The sequence below is a fragment of the Panicum virgatum genome, unplaced genomic scaffold, assembly GCF_016808335.1.
Source record: "Panicum virgatum strain AP13 unplaced genomic scaffold, P.virgatum_v5 scaffold_4182, whole genome shotgun sequence".
In the NCBI taxonomy this organism is placed as follows: Eukaryota; Viridiplantae; Streptophyta; class Magnoliopsida; order Poales; family Poaceae; genus Panicum; species Panicum virgatum.
Window position 1 is genome coordinate 40,453 of NW_024376367.1, and position 20,103 is coordinate 60,555.

The 20,103-nt window shown below is 49.5% G+C and overlaps 1 pseudogene; it reads left to right on the forward strand.

Moving 5' to 3' along the window:
* The first annotated feature begins 4,998 nt into the window (after positions 1-4,998).
* LOC120694204 lies at positions 4,999-7,893 on the forward strand (annotated as a pseudogene).
* Positions 7,894-20,103: the final 12,210 nt, after the last annotated feature.

A 20,103-nucleotide genomic window follows, 5' to 3' on the forward strand; every position in this document is an offset into this window, starting at 1 on the left:
GATGTGGGTAGGTCTCACAGGGCTCAACATCAGAAACAACTAGGGCTTGGGCAGCTAGGAGGTCTCTCTTGGTGGACTCTAGATTTGCACGAAAAGCATCCCTTTCCTCCACCAACTGGGCATACTTGTACTTCAGCTCTCCCAAGTCAGCCATCACAGCTAAATAGCTCTCACACTCAGACATGGGATTAGGCTCAGGAGGTGGTGCACTCAACGCTGCAATCTTGCCATTTGCAATGACAAGCTCAGCACAAACCCTCTCATAGGCCTTGAACGTCTTCTTGGTGATTTTGGCATAACGCTTAAGCTCTCTCTTGTTGTCCTCTAAGATCTCCAAGATCTCCTCATCAGACATGCTCACCTTGGATGACGTGTCATCGTTGGAGCTCGGATCCTCCAGTCCAGCACCTTCTCCGTCCAGGGCCATAGTGCAAAAGCCACTGGAGCTCCTGGTGCTTCGCTAACTCCTCCGCTCAGGGCTCATAGCCATGAAGCAAAGTCCGGCGGGTCCTCCAGCGCCCTTCTTACCTCCTTTCTTGATGACGATCTCATCGTCGCTTGAGCTCGAGGAAGAGGAGGAAGAAGATGAGTCATCCTCCAGAAGGTGTTCCTGGATCTTTGCCATGAAGGCCCGCTCCCGGTGCTTGGTCTCCTTGTGGAAGCTCTTGGCGAACTTCTTGAAGTTCTTGATCCGGGAGCCCTTCCTTGGACGGTGCCTGTAGTCATTCTGCTTGTGAGGACCACCGGAGTCATGCGTCCCGCTGCTGTTGCCCTTCGTGTAGTAGGCGTTCCGCTTGGGGCAGTCAGCGACGACGTGGCCTGAATCGCCACACTCAAAGCACCCTGGCTTGGAGCCGTGCTTCTTGGGCATCCGCCTGTCATACACGCGTCGGACGCGGTTGTTGAACATGCACAGATCTTCATCTCCCAGAGTGTCTAGCTGCTCCTCTGAAATAGACAACAGAGACACAGAAGACAAAGCAAAGCTGTCACTGGAGTTAGACTTAGCACCCTCAGCTGAGGCCAAAGCCAAGCTCTTTGAACCTCCTCCCTGTGGAGTCGACCGTAGCTGTTTATCAACCTCAGAAGCTTTGAACTTGCTGAATAGTTGTGCAGTGGTGAGGGTCTCATAAGAAGCCCCCTCAACTATGGCCGAAGTTGTCGTTTCCCAGACCTTAGGATCAAGCGTATGAAGAAGCTTGAGAGCATGCTTATGGTCAGTGGGAAAATAGTCGGTAGCACTCTTGTTGGCCCGGAGCTTGTTGATGACTGACTGAAAACGGCCAAACATCTCCTCAACTGACTCCCCCGACTTCTGGGTGAAATTCTCATATTCACGCCGGTGAGTCTGAAATAGACGTGCTTTGACAGCGTTTGTACCCTCGTGGTGCTCATCGAGCCTGGCCCAGATCACATGGGCTGTCTCAAGATGACTCACTTGCTTGAACTCCTCAGTGCCGAGGCCAGCGAAAAGCAGATTGACTGCCTTGCTATTCCGCTCGAACTTGGCAATAATAATAGCATTGTCAGTCCGAGTCTCCGGAATAACCTAAGTCGCATCCTGGGTGATAGCCCATATGTCACCGCCCTGACTCAGGAGAAACGTCTTCATGCGAGTCTTCCAGTAGTCATAGCCAAGGGCTTCGAGTGACGGTGCTTTCCCGGGATTCGACATGGTCGCAAGCGGACTTAGAACCGGTTAAGGCACCTGAAAGTCCTTAACCTGGCTCCGATACCACCTGTTGGACCGAGACACGCGACCAGAGGGGGTGAATGGTCGAAACCAAAAACACACCCAAAAACAAAACCCCTCTAAACTGAGCTAAGTGTCGGCCACTTGGAGGCTATACACTTAGCAAAGCACAGCGGAAAACCACACAAAAAGTCCCACTTCAAAACGCCAACGAACATGGTGTAAGTGAGCACTCAACCCCCTGCGTCGGTTCAACCGATGTCCCTCATCGGTCGAATCACGCAGGAAAGGGGGGGAGACGAGAAAGAAAAGAGAAAAGCACCTACGGGAACAAAACACACAGCGTCGGTTCAACCGATGGTTGCGTCGGTCGAATCACGCAGAGCCAAAACACAAACGCAATGCTCCCTGCAGAGATCGACCGATGACGTCGTGGGTTAAACTGATGAAGACGTCGGAACAATGCACACAAGGAAGAAAACACAAGAGAGAAAAAGGGAACGACCGATGAGAAGGGAAATGGGGTCGTCGATCGAACCGATGCCCTTCTCTTTACACAGGCAAAAACAGGGCGAATGGCTACAGCCAAAACCCACCGATGCAAGCGTCGGTCAATCCGATGTGACCCAGAAAAACTTCCGCGAAACCCTAGATTGAACCAAAATCGAATCAAACGAACTCCAATCCTTCCCAAACTTTTAGGACACGAAATTGAATCTACAAAGAGGCTATCCCAAAAAAGAAATCCTCGAAAAGGACTCACCAACCTTGCGAATTTCAACCGGTCAAAGTGAAAGGGATGAGAGCTCAAGAACGAACGAAAAACACGTGATTCATCCCGTAGCCATACTCAAGGGGTGATTCATGGAATCAAATGGAGTATGAGGTGCGGCGGAAGAAGAATCACAAGATCCAATCACTTGGCAAACTCAAAACCACGAAAAGCCAAGGGATTGAGATCAAATCGGACAAGGAGAGAAGGGAGTGGAAATGGGGATCTGCTCAAGGACGAAATTAGCACAACTAAAAGCTTTGATTACTCCAAGAACAGAATTACACGAGAGTTCACAACCTGCCACCCTTCATCCTTCCCACTAAACTAGATCATCTAGGCTAAGGAGGGATTAACCTCTCTAACCTAGCCTCTCATGAGCATGTAAGCACTTGGTTGTCTAAGCTCTCACAAACAAACCAAGTGGGAGAGGTAACCCTAATGGGCTGCCCACCGTGGTTTATATAGGCCATGGAATAGGACCTAAAGACGACACTTAACCCTACACTTAAACTAAGCGACTCAACACCCGTAGGGGCAAAACCGGAAAGATACATCGGATATTCTCATCCAACGGCGCCCGTAGCCTCGAGTGGTTGCTTCGATCCTACGCATCCGCGGGATGTCCGCCACGCGCCGTCGGAGTCTTTTATGTCGTCTATCTTATCCAGGCCTCTACCGGCCCAAATAAGGTGGCGATGGTTTTGAGGCCCCAAACCATTCAAACCGGTGTGCCCATGAGCGTTGCTAGCCCATGAGCCCGTCCATCTCGGCGCCTTCCGAAGTAGTCGCCGAAGCTTGCCGCTTTCCCAAGTAGGTGACGGTTTTACGCCGAAACCGCCAAAGCGTCTGCCACCCATTGACGTGCACTCGGATTGGACACCACGGCCCCGGCGCTCTTCAGCCCACTGACCGCCCTCCGTGTACCTGAGTGGAACACCGGCATCCACCACGACAGGTCGTACACCCTCTTTAGGGTGGCCCCTCTTCAGAGGAGTTCATCTCCATTCACCACCCTCTTCAGGGTGGCGAGCCTTCCGTTGACAATCACTCATCATCTAGGAGCCATGAGGCCCACCCTATTCAGGATGGCTCCTCAACCGGCAGTCACAACTCCTATCTCACATCCACATCTCTTCCTCAGACGTCCTACCCGTCAGCTCGCCCCAAGATGCTCAACGATCATAACACCGCATCCTCCACACCCCCTGACTTTCCCTCTCTTTGCAATCCCTCATGTTGACATGCGGCGATGGTTAAGGTAATGGGAGTGCGAAAGAGTTACAACAGGGCATCGTGCCTAGGAACACCACATGTGGAAGTGAGGAGGTTGTGGCTAGAGCTCCAAGTACAACCAGCAACGGCAACTGCACAGAAGGGGAGGAGAGCCTCAGTGACCGCAGCTCGCGCCTCGCCATGGTCACTGCCTCGCTGGTGTTGAGAGGGAAGAGGATGCTGGTGTTGAGAGGGAAGGGGAGGAGAGCTATGTGGGAGAGGGGGAGACTAGAGAAGAGGAGGTAGCTCGGGTGCCATCCTATGACCGCCGGAAAGGCATGGAGCAGGCGGGTGTCCCCTGTGGCCATGGGCAGATGATGGCACAACCACGGTATGTAGGAGGTCATGCTACTGCTCCTCTAAGTCAATGAATGCCTGCGCAAATCCTCGTGTCGCCATTCGAGCGGGGAGGAGTCTGGAGATTGCAGGTATGGGAAGGGGGACTATTGCTGGGATGAGGACTGGATCACTAGAGTCACTGCTCGCGCAGGAGGATGAAGACTTTGTGACTTATCCATTTTATTAAAGTCAACACAGCAGCTATTTGTTTATTCTTTAGCTGTTTATTTTTACAGTTTAATCCACATTGAAAACTATATGATTAACTATATATATTTTTCATTTTTTGGACTTTAGACAAAGGAAGCTTTATTTCACGATGAAATAATGTTCTGGCCTCTGCACTGAAATGTGCACTCAGCCAACAAAGATAAAAAAAGAAGAAAGAAATCTGGAAAGCATTAGGCATTCTAGAGTTACAAATCAACATACAACTCAAACCACGAAACAGCCTGAACCCAACTACAGAGAAAGCTTGATGCAGCTGCACATATTTTGACATACCACGAAGTGAGATGGTCAAGCTCCACAAAACTCCGTCGTCCTCCCCAAAAGAAGTAGATGAATAGTTCACCTGAAGCATCTCACAAATCTCTGAAACCCACCTTCTTCACCAACCAGCCACAAGTTCGACATCCACAAACAATGATGAATACAGTAGACTAGAACACTAGCATTGCATTGAGTTGTAGTTGAGCTTTTTGTTTCCACTAAACACCCACAAACAGGAACCCCCTTCTCCTCCAAAGCACATAACTAACCACCATCCAAAAAAGTATACTCTTGATGACCATTGGTACACAATAGTCTGCTAGAGTAACGTCCATCTAGAGATACGATGATAAACTGCACCGTAGTCTCTCCTCCAAAAGGATAGGTTTTTAACCTGGAGACCGGTGTAGGAGGCAAAGAAGACTCCATGGCGATGCTTTCAATGAGGGTAAAGACGTCCACAGACGCCGCCATCGTCAAAAGTCATGTTTTCCCAGCCATACACCACACTTCTGGCAACGAACATCAAATTGAGCTCAATCATTGGGTGAACTCGATGCGCTGCGTGCCGGCGCTGGGGTGGTGGCTGATTGCTGTCGGCATCTTCTGCTCTGCCTTCACCTCCTCCTGCTTGTTTGGCTCCGCGTCGCTCTTATGGTTTTAAATATAGCGGGCTAAGGGGTTTAGTGGCGTGCTTCTCAAAACGACAAATAGCGGACTATATCGGGATATAGCGGGCTAAATGATGCTATAGCGCATGGCTTTTCCCTTCCAAAACAGCTATAGCGGGCTATAGCAGAGGCTATAGCCGGCTCTTTAAAACCTTCTCGCTCTGCTCGCTCAAATGTCTGGTACTCTGGTATACACAGTATGTATACCTTGCTGACTTGCTGTCTGTACATCAAATCATCAATACATAGTAATCCATGCATCTTAATTTTAACCTGGATCGTATACACTAGAACCCACGGCGCAGCGTTGCCGCGCCTTCTCATTTGAGAGACCCAATTTTGTTTATAAATTGTGGGATTAGAATTGTCTTTTTATGCTTGCTGGTCATATAATATTATGACATACGTTGTGTGATTAATCAAAAAGAAGATCATATCTAGTGCATGCCGGATAGTCTGATCGAGAACTATAAATAGCAAATTAAATCTTTGAATGATCGCAAAGTTTCTAGTATTTTGTGGTCGTGATTTATGATCTAGAATAGATATGTGGAATCGTAATTCCTTATAAATTTGATAAACGCGACTGCCTAAGGATCACACATCACACATGACACATAGATTGAAGATATGTTGGCTAGCTATTATCAATAATTACATTGAAATTTTTGGATTGCTTCCAATCCGATCCAGCATCATCTACTGCTTGTCATCGGCTGTGGCTTCCTGAGATATGCAAACACCATGCATGGGGTTCAGGGATGCTGAGCATACAAAATTGTGCCTAGTGTGTCTTCAGTGAAGGAATTTACCTGCCCATGAGGTGAACACATGCATCAATATCCAGTTAAGAGTTGCAATTGTTTTGCTATCTCTGGTCTTAAGTCCTAAAAAATGCTACTGTACTCAAGTTGCCCAGATTTTCTAAATCTGCAATAAATGCATATACAGGGTTATATAATTTTCAGCAAAGCTAAGATAGCACCTGTGTTCTTGGAATCTCAAATTAGTGTTGCAGTTAACACTCGGGGTGAAAACTTCAAATTATTTTCCATGGACAATATAACAAATACATGGTGTGCGTTGCGCAAAGAGTACATAGTAAACCCAGGGCAAGATCTCAATCCTGAAATCAGTCTTGCCTAGATTATTGATGGTTGAATCCAGTTGCAGCAGTCCAGCGCCCCGGCGCCAGCAGCATACCTGCTTGAGAGCTTGCGCTGGAGAGTAGCTAGCAACCCAGAAGAGTAGCAGGAGTCTCTGCCTCTACCTTCTATCTTCTCATGGCTCGAGGTCGCCCACAAGACCACAACAAGGTGTGCGTTCAGTGATTCAGATGGGAAGCTGTAGAGGAAGATGAAGAGGCGGGCATGCGGTAGGCGACGGGCCTGACCGCCCGGCCGGTGATGATGGAGAGGGAGAGACGGGCCGAGGCGTGGGAAAGGAAGGGAAGAGAAGCGCCAGGAGAGTGTACCTGTGGGGCAGTAGAGGGAGACGGAGAGGCGGATCGGAGGCGGCGCCGTCGTGCTGTGGGCCGTGGTTGTCGCTCCGGCAAGGCCGGTTGGCCTGGGCTTGTCGTCTGCTGATGGAGGTCGCCGCTTCGTGGGCGCGGCAAAGAAGACGCAACTTTTCCTTGCCATCGTTGTGGCTTCGGTCACTGATGACCCCGTGGACCTGCTCTTCAGGGGCGAGCGTGGTGCCGGCAAGGCAAGGGCGATGTCGACGCGAGGCGCCGCCACCGGATCTCCACACGCAGTATCTAATCGGCGGGCGCTATGCCGTCCACGCGAGGATCTCCGGCGCTGCGCCATCAAGGCCGCCGCCGTCGACGAGTACCGTGCGCCTCCTCTATGAACAGCCGCCCCAGCCTACCCCTCACCCGCGCGGCTCCGCGGCCGCCGGAGTAGGTTGCGCTGCACACCCATGGCCGCCGTGGACACTAGCCGCCGGCGCCGCCTCACCCGAACACCGGGTAGAAGGGCCTGATCCAGCCGGCCGCGTGTCGGCCAGCGCGGCGGTGCCTGCGGAAGAGGCGCCGATGAGGCCATCGTTCAGCTGAGCCCGGGGGCCCGGCGTCCGCATGGGTAGTGGCGGCGGCCTCGCTCGCTCGAAGGGCCGCGAACCCGGCCAAGAGCCCAAGAACGACGGTCAGATGATAACCTTCCCTGATATCCAACGGTGAGAAATTTAGGTCGACGTGGCCCAATGCTAGCTTGAGGGAGTGGCGTGACTTTCGTATCTGTTGGGCTTCAGTGACCGGCGTACATGGGCGAACGACCGGTGTGTGGACGCTGCTGTCGTCGACGCTCTGCTTCCTCTGCGCCTTCAACCTACGCAGCAAGCCGCTGTACGCGGCCACCTTCCTGTCCTTCCTCTACGCCATCGCCTACCTTGCCATGCAGTGCCTGCTGTACCACACAATCCATTTTGCACAATCTCATCCCCTTCATCTTCGTCGCAGGTTAATTAAACATATATCATCATCAGGTCACACAAGCTCGTTGGTTTTCATGACCTCCGACTGATAGCTTTTGTTTAACCTGCTTTTTCCGTTCTCAAATGCAGGGACGTCCATGGTTTGGATGCTGCTTCAGTGGAACTCCGATGGTGGCCATGGACGCCATCCCCGTGAGGCTACCAAGCATCCGTGATCCTGGCCTGTTTTTTTCCCCAGTCAGTGCAATAACGGGCGTCTCCTCTGTAGTACGTACTTCTTAATGTAATCATTATGTAACGTCATGAAACTTTGCTGGGTCTCACAGTGTGACAGTAATGGAGATTCCATTATGCCTCAATTCATGCATGTGATGATGAAACGTACGTGCAAGGAAATCGGTTGTAATATCTATTATATAAATATTTGAAGAGCAAAAGAAGTCACTATGTTCGCCGAGAGGGCTTAGAAATTCCCACATTAATCGTAAAAAAGAAAAAAACCCTCTACCGTCGGATTTTATGAAGATCTAACGGTCTACATTAAACCATATTAAATATAAAAAGCAAAAGGCTCAACCGTTAGATTTTATAAACATCTAACGGTCTATATTAACCCGATAAAAAAAACCTCAGTCATAGAAATCATAGAAACCGTCGGATTTTATGAAGATCAAACGGTCTATATTAAACCATATTAAATATAAAAAAAGGAAAAAGCCCAACCGTTGGATATTATGAACATCCAATGGTTTATATTAAACTGTATCAAATATTAATGAATATCTCACAACCTATGATACATTTAATTCTTATTAGATCAATTTAAATATTTTGTATCACTAAACAAATAACAAAAAGAGAGTGACAAATCGTCAACCATATGTTGAAGCTTCGGTCAAATAATATGTCGCTCTTTGTCCCGTGGGTGTATATTACGTCTAATAATATATCACAAATAGAACAACAATAAAATGTATAAAAAAAGAAAATTATCATAACAAATACTAGATACCCGCGCTATTTGCGCGGGTCACCTCGCTAGTGTTGCAGATTTGAGTTCACCATTGGATAGCTCTCGTCGAAACGATAAAAATTTGAATATATAATTTACCGAAACGGAGCTATGGTGGCAAAAAAATCAGGATAATAGTACCATCAGACAATTCAATGGTTATCATCTTATCCTATGCCAATAGAAAGTTCTGAGCTTAAATTCGAGTGCCAACAGATTATATGATATTCGAAACTTTTGTCCGTGTCACTGCCTCACTGGATGACTGGATTTTCTAGTGTTTAGATAAGTTTATTTAATGATTCAATTCGATGTCTGTAGAATGTCTGGACAATGATTCGTCGTCATCGGATGATCTGATGATGGAGTTCCGATGCACTAGATTATACAGTGAGGGCTAAATTTCTATAGTTTCATGATTTATATATATCTACTACTTTATCCTTAAATATATGACGTTGGACAGTAACTGAACCCACTGAAAATAACTATTTTCAGCGGTTTCTAGCCGCCGACTTTTACATAATGAAAAGAAAGCTTAGGCGGAAAAATGCTGAAAACAACACTATTTTCAGTGGCCAGACCAGGCCGCTGAAAACATGGGCCATTGACAAATTTCGGCGGCCATACAAAAGTCTTTGTATATCTCAAATGTTACCAAACTCAAGTTCATTAATATGTCCACATCTAAACAATGAAAGCCTTATTTTCACTCATCCTGAAAGTCACATAGGTCTTGGCTCATTTGAGTTATGCTCGCTACCACCTTAGGCGAAGAGGTTGTTCACAAGATCCGTGTGTCGTCAAATTTTCATGGAATAAAGAATAAGACAAGTCTACTGCTTCAAAGAAAGGATCTTATGATAGTCAATATGGGCCCTCAGCACCCATCAATGCACGGTGTTCTTCGACTGATCGTTACTCTCGATGGTGAAGATGTTATTGATTGCAAACCTATATTAAACCAAAATTCTAGCAAATAGGAAACGACACAATCAACCAATAAAATATGGAAAAAGTATAGATAACCCCCTGAACTATATGAGGTTGGATACTTCACCCCCTCAACAAAAAATTGGTATAGAAGACACCTTAAACTATCGAAAACCGGATAAAACACCCCCCGAGGCGGTTTTGGAGGGTGGTTTGCTGATGTGGAACTCGGTTTCGACAACATGGACTCCTGGTTTGCTGATTAGTGTACACCGTGGCATTGGGCCCATGGGTCAGCCCCTCAACTCTCCCTTTTCTTCCCCACACCGCCCCTCTGCTCCGGTTCATGCCGCCGCCGCCATCAATGGAGCCCGCACCCACCCTCCCCTCACCCTCTCCCATGGATGATGACGGTTCCTCCCAAGCGGCATCCACACCACCGCGGCGTCCGCCCGTCCCCATCTGTCCGCTCCCGCGCCTTCCCCACGCTCGCATTCGTGCCGTCCACGGCCACCATCGCGCCCGCCCTCGCCGACTTCGTCTCCCGCGCCGCTGCCTAGCTCCGGTGGCCAAGGAGAAGAGCGGGGCGAGGATCCCTGAGGCCAAGCGGTGGTCATCGCCGATAGGGTCGATCCTCGCCGTCGTTGTCGTGGTCGCCATCGTCTATGGCGTGGTGCTGTAGTGGCAGTGCCAGAGGCGGTGCGCTGCCACGGCCGGCGATGATGACAAGGAGTCGTCCGCCAAGGAGAAGAGCGGGCTTGGACGGGCATGGGCAGGCGGACGACGCGGCGGTGGCCATGGACGGCGCGGGCGTGGAAGTGGCTCGTGACACAGACAAGTCGGATGCGGATGAGCGAACATCGGCGCAGGAGTGGGGGGCTTCGACTCCGACGAAGGAAGGGCGGGGAGGGGTTCACTTGGGAGGCGCTGTCTTCATCCATGGGAGAGGGCGAGAGGAGGGGGGCACGGGCTCCATTGACGGCGGCCGCGGCATGAACTAGAGCAGAGGGCGGTGTGGGGAAGAAAAGGGGGAGTTGAGGGGCTGACGGTGGGCCCAATGCCATGGTAGACACTAATCAGCAAACCAGGAGTCCACGTCACCGAAACCAGGTTCCACGTTAGCAAACCGCCCTACAAAACCTCCTCGGGGGTGTTTTATCCGGTTTTCGATGGTTTAAGGTGTCTTCTATACCAATTTTTTGTTGAGGGGGTGAAGTATCCAACCCGGTATAGTTCAGGGGGTTATCTATACTTTTTCCAATAAAATATAGATATGTAACAACACTGAAAAATATTGAAACAGAAATGGACCTCCTCTCCAGGTTGTCCTATCCTACCTCTGCTAGCAGGGGTGTTTGGTAAATATTCAGCGGATGAATTCACAATCCCTATTGTACATAAGTTGAGTAAGTTTGGCAAAAGTTAAACAACATTAGTCAAAATTGAGCAAGTTCGGCTACCCACAAACTAAATCTAGATAGCTAAACTTAATCATATTTATATAATATTGAGTAGCTTTATTTACATTGAGCAAACTACTAAGGTATATAATAGCACAAATTAGCCTTCATTTATCAAATTTAGCTAAGTCTGAGCATTTTAGGATACACTGAAATCAGCCAAAGTTAAGTTTAACTAAAGTTATATAAGTTTGACTAAAGTTTGGCTACCATCAACTAGAGCTAGCTAAAGTTGAGCAACTTCATCTACATGAGGTGCAATAGAAGGCATCCGAGCATACATTCCCCAGTACTGTGGTGGTTCTGGTGGCGGCGCCATTCTGGAAAGACACTTGTCTGCCCCTGCTGCTAAAACATTGCCTACAAAATGCAATGGCATATGTGGGTCTGGCTTAGGCGCACCGGAGCTGAAGCGTGAATACGGACGAAGCAGATTCGTGGGCTAGCTGCCGCGTATTCACACTCGCTCAAACTACGCGCTATTCATCTCTACCAACCATCGTCGCTCACTGTCTAGATGAAGTTAAAACAAACCAGCAAAAACAAACATGGATCGGATCACCTCATCGAACTTGATCACAACACCCCATGACCGGCCATGCATGTATATATGCATGCAGCCGCTGACTTTTCCAGAGCTGGAGGAGCTGGACAGTAGTGCAACTAGCTGGACTGACACTGACATACATGTAGATGTACTGTAGTACCCGTGTGGCCGTGAGCCCGTGTACATATATATACCAGTCAACAGCCCATATGGAGATTCTGCGACGATTATGCTTCTCGTTAATTTTATTTGTGCTACAGAAGTATACGGCGGCCGAGATGCTGATTGTAGCAGAAGCTTCCGATGGTTCTGCCTATGCACCGGCATCCTTCACGCTAGGAGCGAGGTTTCAGCTAACTAGGCTTCTACTAGAAGCTAACGTAGCTCATCAAGAAGCTCGACTTGCCCCCCTACCTACACACTACTACTGTTTTCTATCGATTCGATGCACACGGCATTAACCATGCTTCCGTTCATGAATTGGTTTAGATAAGATGAGTGGCCCCCAAGTTAATTAAAGTAAAAAATCAAACTAGGGCCGGTTGGCTTGTCTTGGCTGGCTGGCGCTGCGGCTGGCTGCTTAGCATGTTGACGCTACAGTAGATTTTTTGTGGTTGGATGCTAGCGACAACAATAGCCAGCCGCAAAGCCAAGCCAAGCAAACACTGCCGATGGACATATGATGTGACGTGGCATCACTGGACAGAGATCGATTGTCAGACGACGCATATGTGCCTGCTGCCCCCAACCGGCCGATCGGCAGTTTTTTAGTCAAGCTCATGCTCATGGCCTCATCTGGGTTTTGCTTTGCTGTGCGATGCGATCCACAAGTATGCACACGCCTAGCCTAGCTTGACGATCCCTTCATTCGCTCTGCTTGCTTTGCAGGGATGGAATTTGGAAGGAAGAGGAAACAATTGCGTCAAGTCTCTTCAGACTGGTGTGGTTGACTGTTGATGATTACTACTCCTATACCACCGAGTTGTGGATCCGTACGTATGTGTGGTGGTGGTGGAGTCAAAGCGGAGCGGTCGAACCGCCGCAGTGCCGAGCATAGGCGGAGGGGCCCACCTGTCATAGGCCACGTCATTGTTGTGGAATCCGGTGCCACGTTAGCTAACGGGTCTGCCCTATGTCCGTTTGGAGACCCAAACATAGTTTAGAGACTAGGATGGTCACTTTGAGACTTTAGGGACCGAGATATATATGAATAATAAGAAAACCATGATGGATAAAAATAAGGCATATCAAAATAAAATCCACATGGCGTAGGCATAAATAAATTATATGGAGAAAACCGCTATGGCATATGAGAATTATTCCATTGCCGATTCCTACCAATAAATCTTTTCTTCGGAGATGAATTTGATTGTTTGGATTTATTAGGCCACTCAGCACCTTTGGCATCACTTTGGCAACTAGCCCGAAGCTCTCCACACTTCGGCTTTTGCTTTTGTGTTTTATAGCCTTTAGCTTCATTGGTTTTTAAAACATCAACTTTAGGATTCTTTAGTTTAATCATCTTTGGTTTAGATTTAACCTCAGAACTGTTAGCAGAATCGGCTTTTCTAGCTCCCAGAGCCGAATCATTTGATTTAGGCAGATCACAAATAGGATTTGAAATTTACGACTGCTGCCCCCTGAGCACACAAATACTAGATTTAATTTCTACGTTTTTATCGGAGGACATCTGATTTTTATTTAATTCGGCTGGAGGCTGCCGAATTGGTTTTTGGCCAATCGGATTAGTAACTGGCCTATCGCTGGCACTAGCAACTTTTGCATCTAAATTTGAAGAAATAATGGCACTAGATGAGGCATCAGGTATGCCGGTATTGGAAAGGAGATAATCAGGTACCTTTTTGATTATGGTCACCCCTCCTTGTCGGTTCTTGGTGTAGCAGGAGAGGAGGCACTTCAATTCTTCTTCTCTACGTTGCTTCCTACGCCTCGCTTCCTCTTGAGCTTGCTTACTTGAACTCTCCTAGAATTGACGCCAAACATGTTCGGGGATACCTTCAGGTCTTGGTGTGATGTTGTTGTCAGTGGTGATGTCACTTGAATTACCGGCCATGGCAGCCGATATCCTTGTTCCCCAACGGAGTCGCCAAAAGTATGTTGGCACCTGTCCTGGCTAAATACCACAAACGTGTAGTCCTTCGATACAGCGAGCAGACGCTTCGGGAAAAATCAGCAGGCGGCGGACAGTCCGGTAGTGCCGGATAGTCCGGCGATGTGCGCCGGACAGCAGTCCGGTGAGCCCTTGGGAGCTCTCGGGTAGACCTAGATCCAATCTCTTGGGAGGAACCCCGTCGGGGAGAAGAGATCGTAGGGTTGCTCTAGGATCGGCAGGCTACCTAGAACGCCTCCATGTCGCCTTCGAGACGCTAGGAGAAAAGCATAGGAGATTGGAAAAGTAGGGCAAAGGGATAAAAGAGAAAAAACGATAAAGTAGATTGATTTGGTTCGATTGGATGCCCTCAATCGGCCATGACCCTTCATATTTATAGGGAGGGATGGTCTTACCCCTTGTATAAGTCGAGATCTAATCAAATCCCATGAAATCAGCATATCCCTACCGGCACGCATCTACTAGATAGTCCGGTAGCGCCGGACTATCCGGCCCAGCCCACCGGACTATCCGGTGACAACATTCATCTTATTTAAACAAATCTTATAATTATTATAATTTATTTTTCTGTGATTTAACTTACCATATAATATACGTTACGTATGAGTTGGGGCTTTTCCATATTTTTATAATTTATTTATATAAGATGAATAGTCAAAAGTTGTGTAAAAAAAGTTAAATGAGCTGTAAATTAGAATGGAAGGAGTACATATCTTGGAAGAGGATCCAACCAAACAAATGGCTGAAAGGAACTTAGCTCGACTAATTTTGCTGACTCGTATGCACACATTACAGCAGCGGGGGCAATAGAAACCTCAAAGGAGGTAAAGTGAGACAACAAATAAACTTCACTCTCATTAAACATAACTCCACCCTGGAGACAAGTCATAAGTGTCCGAGCTGATAATATCAGCCAAAACTTGTTGAGTCTGTTTCTGACCACAACCTTTGTTATGCCTCGACCCAGAGCAGCAAGAACTCTGTTAGGAAGACATCCCTCACCTGGAGCAACATAGAGCATCATGCACTACATTGAGTGATCGAGTCTCGTCGATCCAGCCATGAGCCACCACTGAATCACTAGAATTAACAGTGATGACAAATGCCCCACAGTGTGCATTTCTTGTCTCTACAGAGAACCACGACCTGCTACCACCGAATCGCGCCAGAAATGGCAAAAATGCAACATTTGCATTTCTTGTCTTTTCAAAGAACCACGAACAAAAATTCATTTGATTTGCCCATGCATGATCAGGCCAAATGATGGTTAGCAAGATCTTAGAAAACTACTATGTATCTAAAACCATGATTTTCTCAATCTACAATATTTTTGGAGTATTGGTCTGGACCAAAGTTTTCATTCACTGCACGAAGCAGTGCCTCCATCGCATGCAACCACAGTTCTCCATTATCGTCGCCGGACGCGGCGTAGGCAGGGGCCACCGGCGTCGCGTCGCGAGAGGCCATCAGGAGGAGAGGGCAAGGTGACCGCACTGCATGCAGGAGGCCACCGGCGCCTTTCACAACCTCCTGGGAAAGCAGAAGCCGCGCTGAACCTAGCCTAGCGACGCGCGTGGCCAAAGCCCGTCGTGGAATTGGAGCTCGAGTTCCTGGTGGCTGTCGGCGGGGGACTGGAGCCAGCCGTACGTCCAGCGTCGTCGTGATAGTGGTACTCTTGGCTCTTGCAGCGAAGGTGGCTCTCGCTCGGTGATGGAGAACTGGAGAAGCGGCGGCCACCGGCCGGGGCCCGAGTGCGTGAAGAAGATGCTGGAGATCAATAGCTAGTTAGGATGCTCCGGCCGTCTGGCTGGTCGTGTCGTGGAGGTCGAGGTTGAGAGGAGCGGAGCGCCACGCCGCCACCGGGAGGAGAGGACCTGCGTGCATTCACCGTCTTTGGTACGGTGGGGAGAAGCGACACGACGACGCCAACACTCGCCGAGGATGTCGTTAGCCTTTGCTGTTCTCCTCTTCGTGGGTCCGGTGACCGCTGCCATTGGATCATGGCGACGCGGCGGCGGCGGCTGGTGGTGGAGCTGGAGCTGGAGCCTCCTCACAGCGAAGTTTCCTCCAATTATATTAGATGCACATGCACCTGTACGCTGTCATGGTCGTAGCCACAGAAGCTTTGAGTTCAGCGCAGCCTGCACCTCCCTCTCCCTGTAAGACGAGATGGAAAAGCTTCTGATTCAGCACTTCTATAATGCTCGGCTTTTAATCTTCTAGAAGCTCTAGGAAAAAGAATCTCGGCTATCTTCCTCTAAATAATCGATCGATCGTTGTAGACTGCTAATCGATCCGATCTTGGTTCGCATATACCAATCCTAGCTACCCCGATCCATGTCCGAATGAATCCGAGAGGACGTAACAACGGACGGAGACGTACGTCCGGCGGCTCGATCGATCCACCGTTACTTGCCCACCCACCCATATATAAATACACACGCGATACGATTATCAACGGAAGGCTCCTGGAGATGATGAGTGATTATCAACGGAAGGCTCGCCACCCTGAAGAGGGTGGTGAATGGGAGCTCGCCACCCTGAAGAGGGTGGTGAATGGAGAAGTCCCCTTGAGTATGGCTGCGGGATGAATCACGTGTTCTTCGTTCGTTCTTGAGCTCCTTTCCCCTTTTCTTTGGCCAATTGAAATTCACAAGATTGGTGAGTCCTTTTCGAGGATTTCTTCTTGGGATAGCCTCCTTGTGAATTCAATTGAGTTCTCTCAAAGTTTGGGGTGGATTGGAGTTCTTTTGATTTGGTTTCGTTTGGATCTTGTGGCTTGCAGGCTATGCACGGGCTATCTGCGTGCGCTGGGTCGGACAGTCCGACCCTAGCGAGCGGACAGTCTAGCTGCGCGGTGCGCTGCTGCGTGTCCTAGGGTTTACTGTTCTGTTTGTCCGACCAGTTGCTGAAGCACCAGTCGGACAGTCCGACCCGTGCCTTCGCTGTAGCAGCGTGTGAGGATCCGCTCTGTCTCTTTGCCCGACCCGATGGATCGGACAGTGCGACCAACTGTGGTGTGGTGCGGTGTTTTTGCCAGCGCTGCTAGATTTGTCCGACCCGTTCATTTTTGAATCTGTCGGACTGTCCGGTCTGTTGTGCTGTGTGCGCTCTCGGTGTTTTCCCCAGTAGAGTGGACCGGACTGTCCGACCCTTTGGTCCGGACTGTCCGACCCCCTCTGCTAGGGTTCTGAGTGCTCTCTTGCGCCTTTCTCTTTGGTGTTTTGAAGAGGGACTCTTTAGTGTGTGTTTCTGCTATGTTTTGTCAAGTGTGTAGCCTTTCAGTGGCCGACACTTAATGGTTCTTGAGAGGGGAGTTTTTGGGGTTTCGTTTTTAGTTTTCGACCATTCACCCCCCCCCCCTCTGGTCGCGTGTCTCAGTCCAACAAGTTGTATCGGAGTGAGGTTACGGACTTTTCTGTGCCTTAACTGGTTCTAAGTCCTCTTGCGACCATGGCGCATCCTGGCAAAGCCCCATCGCTGGAAGTCCTTGGCTACAATTATTGGAAGACGCGCATGAAAGCGTATCTGTTGAGCCAAGGTAGCGAAATATGGGATATTACCCAGAATGCTGCCTATGTGATTCCCGAGCAGCGTACTACACCTCTTCAGGTGGACCAATACAATGCAAACAACAAGGCAGTCAACATGTTGTTTGCTGCTGTTGGGGATGCTGAGTTCCAGCGGGTGTGCCATCTTACGACGGCACATGAGATCTGGACTACCCTCGCAGATCACCTTGAGGGGACAGCCCAGGTCAAGGCCAGTTTGTTTCAGACTCACCGGCGTGAATATGAGAATTTCACCCAGAAGCCGGGGGAGTCGGTTGCGGAGATGTTTGATCATTTTCAATCGATCTTTAACAAGCTCCGGGCCAACAAGAGCCTCACAGATCACCTTCCCACTAACCATGAGCAGGCTCTCAAGCTTCTGCATACACTTGATCCTAAGGTCTGGGAAACAACAGCTTCGGCCATAGTTGAGGGGTCGTCTTATGACACCCTAACTCTAGCGCAACTTCACAGCAAGCTCAAAGCTTCAGAAGTTGATAAACAGCTACGGTCGACTCCACAGGGAGGAGGTTCAAAGAGCTTGGCTCTGGCCTCAGCAGAAGGTGCTTGTGCTAACCCAGTGATAGCTTTGCTTTGTCTTCTGTGTCTTTGTTGTCGATTTCAGAGGAGCAGCTGGACACTCTGGGAGATGAAGATCTATGCCTGTTGAACAACCACGTCTGATGCGTGTATGACAGGCGGATGGCCAAGAAGCACGGCTCCAAGCCTGGGTGCTTTGAGTGTGGCGATCCAGGCCACTTCATCGCCGACTGCCCCAAGCGGAACACCTACTACATGAAGGGCAACGGCAGTGGCACGCACGACTCCGGCGGCTTCCACAAGCAGAACGACTACAAACGCCATCCAAGGAAGGGCTCCTGGGTCAAGAACTTCAAGAAGTTCGCCAAGAGCTTCCACAAGGAGACCAAGCACCGGGAGCGGGCCTTCATGGCGAAGGTCCAAGAACACCTTCTGGACGACGACTCGTCTTCTTCCTCCTCTTCCTTGAGCTCAAGTGACGACGAGGTCGTCATCAAGAAAGGAGGAAAGAAGGATGTTGGAGGACCTGCCGGACTTTGCTGCATGGCGACAATCCCCAAGCGGAGGAGTCGGTCAAGCACCAGTCTCTCCAGTGGCTTTTGCACCATGGCCCTGGATGGAGAAGATGCCGGACGTGAGGATCCGGGCTCCATCGACGACACGGCCTCCGAGGTGAGCATCTCTGACGAGGAGATCTTGGCTATCTTAGAGGATAACAAGAGAGAGAGCTCAAGCGTTATGCCAAGATCACCAAGAAGACCTTTGAGGCCTATGAGAGAGTGTCTGCCGAGCTTGTCATTGCAAATGACAAGATTGCAGCTTTGAGTGCCCAACCTCCTGAGTCTAGCCCTGTGCCTGAGTGTGAGAGCTGCTTAGCTGTGATGGCTGACTTGGGTGAGTTGAAGTACAAGCATGAGAAGCTGGTGGATGAAAGGGATGCTTTTCGTGCAAACCTTGAAGCCACCAAGAAGGAACTCCTAGCTGCCCAAGCACCCACAGTTTCCGATGTTGAGCCCTGTGACACCTGCCCCAACCTTAAGAGTGAGCTTGAGCGAGCCGAGAACCAGTGTGAGGCACAGGTGATGGACCTTGAGGTGCTTAGTGCAGAGCTGAAGGAGTTGCGTGCACGTCCCACTTTGCTTGGAGCGTGTAAGGTGTGTCCTACGCTCAGGGAAGAGCTGAAGAAGTGGAATGCCCCTTCCCGCACTTGTGAGGATTGCCTTTCCTACATGATGGAGCTAGCTGGGTGCAAAGCCCAAATTGTGCGTTTAGAGAAGTGACCTAGCCATCCTAGTGAGGAGTGTGATGCTTGTGCTGTTCAGGCGGTCTTGCTTTCTGACCTGAGAGAGGAGAAGGAGAACTCCGTTTCAGAGAACTTTTACCTCAGGCAGATCTTGAGTTGGGTTTCAGCCAGGGAGCCTCAGCTGGGCATGATGATCCAGCAGTTTAAGAAGGAGGATGGTTTTGGTTTGGGGTACAAGTATTCCCAGGCCGATTTCAAGAGTGTGCTTGGCAAGGCGTTGGAGTGGAGCAAGCTTACCCCTGAGCAGCACTTTCCTAAGACCCACAACACCCAGTCCTTCCAAGCCGACCAACCGAAGGATGGCGTCTTTGATGAGCCTCCTATGGTTCTTCTTAAGAAGCCAGTCTGGGTTCCCAAGCCTAAGGGAGTCCAGAACCCTCTTGACTTCCTTCCAGGGACTTCCAAGGCCAAGCCCAAGGCTAAACCCAAGGCCACCAATCCCAAGGCTAATCAGCCTAAGCCTCCACCACCAGCTCCTAAGCCCCAGCCTCAACCTAAGCTTTGGCCTGAGACCTTTGTGTGTGACTACTGTCACAAGCAGAGTCACCTTGAGGAGTTTTGCTTCTGGAGGAAGTGGGCAGAGAGGATGGAGAAGTCCTGGAGGAACAAGGACCAGTTCCACTAGGATGGCAGTGGACCTGCTTTACCTCAGTGCGCGGAAGGGCTAGACAGCCGGGCGCGTCGTGTAGGTGGTGGTAGTGGAGACGACTTTGGGCGTCGTGTTCCTGTTGGTGGTTTCTGTTCTCAGGCTCCAGGACATCGTTTTGGATACGATTTTGGTCCTCCGAGCTTTGAGTTTGAGCATGCGCGGTTTGAGAGAGATCCGTGTTTTGGTTCTGAGCTTTTACTTCATTTGCACCTGCTTTTTACCCTACCAATGAGCAGATGGCACGGCACTGGTTTTCGACTCACCCCAGTGTCGGACCATTTGCTCATCCATTTGACCGT